The sequence below is a fragment of the Cucurbita pepo genome, unplaced genomic scaffold (assembly GCF_002806865.2).
Source record: "Cucurbita pepo subsp. pepo cultivar mu-cu-16 unplaced genomic scaffold, ASM280686v2 Cp4.1_scaffold000806, whole genome shotgun sequence".
Lineage (NCBI taxonomy): Eukaryota > Viridiplantae > Streptophyta > Magnoliopsida > Cucurbitales > Cucurbitaceae > Cucurbita > Cucurbita pepo.
The window spans coordinates 7,695-9,836 of NW_019647018.1; positions in this window are offsets into that span (position 1 = coordinate 7,695).

Sequence of the window (2,142 nt, forward strand, 5' to 3'; positions counted from 1 at the left end):
TCATAGCATTTTTAAAAAAGAGCTATTAAAAATGTAAAAAAAAGAAAAATAACATCGCTACTTTTTACTTTTTGATTTGCACACCACGGACTCACACTCTCACTCCCACTCCTCTTTTTTCTTTTTGTTATTCTCGACCAAGGTCCCTGGATTGTATCCATCTCAAAACTCCATTATTCTTTCTCATTTCAGTTTCATCTTATCTTGTTGACCCAGTATCTTTTCTTATTGTTATAATCTTCTACAATAGATTTGTGGGTATTGATCGGGAAGTGCAAAAGTACGGAAAGCACCAAAAGCCAACCATTATTGGAAGCCATGAAAAACTCGGTAGGCTCCTTCCCTTTTCATGGGTACTAGTCTTTTGTTGCTGATATTAAAGTTTGGTCAGAAACTCATTTCGCCGAATCTTGTTCCAGGTTTCCTTCATTCATCAGTTCGTTTCTTTTAGAAATTTTCTTCTTTACGATCTCTCTTAGGGTTTCGTTGGATGTTGCTCAACTATGTTTTTGGTACAAAAAATAAACAATTATCAGTCTAGCACTAAATCTATTTCTCCTTTCTTAAACATTTGGATTGATACTTCTTTCTTCTTATTCTAGGGTTTAGGGTTTCTCTGTGTGTTGATGTTTGACTCTCTCTGTTTAGGCCCCTTCATTTTCTCAATTGATTTCAACATTCAGTTTTGGAAGACTATGCTTCTGATTTCGAGCATTTTGATTAATTTAAGAGATTTAGTTACATTCAAGGGTGTAATTTCTCATAGAATTTTGTTGTTATTTGTTTTCTTTGTAGAATTTGTTTCACTTCTTTGTCACCGACCCTTGGAGCTTAGGCTCTGTTTCAATCTTTTGTGAGTTATACTTTAGTAGATCTTCCAATTTTGTGGGCATCGTTTTCCCTATGTTTGTTTCGATTTATCAACATATCAACCTTACTGATCCAAGTTTCAAAGTTGTGCTTTTAGCAAATTTAAACACTTTCTTTCTCTTAATTGGTCAAATGTGTCATCTTTCTCGCTTTCTTTCTCTACTACTCAAAGTGAAGCTGTCATATTATAGAAGAACAAGAGGATGAACTCGAGTTATTTAAATGAACTACTTCCTCCAATTAGAGGATCAAATTAAAGCTTTATTACTCCTTACCGAACCATTTCATTTAAAAAGACTTCATTCTTTAGTGATAGCAATTATTTATTCACACCATACAGACTTATCAATCAATTATTTATTCACACCATACAGATTTATCAATGTATAAATTATTTGATTCCACTGTTATTTAGCTATTAGCAATGGTAAAGAAAAGACGAGTAAATAAGTATTTTGTTGGCCAAAGGCTTTATGAGAATCAGATCAATATCAATGGATAAACGATGGTTGCACCATATCAATGAATGTTGGTTTACAATTTATTTGCTATAAAGCTTTATCCAATGGTTGTTGAGTTGCACTGATTGTTAGTACGTTTTGATAGGTTGTTTTTAGCATGAAGGGCTGCAGAGAATGTAATTTTCTAGATGTTAAGCATGAATGCTTCAACCTGTCTTTTTAGTTTTATGTATGTTTGTTTTCCAAATTTTGATGAAAGCATGATAAATATTTCAAAAAAAATTTATTCTTTTTCCTTTTGCATACTTTTATAACAAATTATTAATGAAAACACGAGGGATATTGTTTTTCTATAAGCATAAATTACAGCACAATTTATATAAATACTATATGGAATGTTATTTATTATTTATTATTTATTAATATTATGAATGAGGTTAGTTGCCAAAGATTTGGTTTAGCTATAAGCAACTAAAAATTGGAACTTACCACTCTTGTATAATGTATTATTTAGCTAAACTATTTGGCTTACACATCAAGTTATATTCAGGTTAGCAGTTTAACGATTAAAAAACTAAACGAATATATATGTTCTCTTTCTCTACCTATAACTTTTTTAATAGTAGATGGGTTTATTATAACACATTATATTGGTAGGTTAAGTTAGCGTGGAAATAGGATCGCGAGAGTCGAAATGAAAATAGAGTTCAAGGTGAGAAGGAATAAAATGGAGAATTATGCTTAAAAAAGTTGAATCCATATAGGCATCCAACCATTTTATTTAATGGAGACAGGTAAAAACCAGAATTGA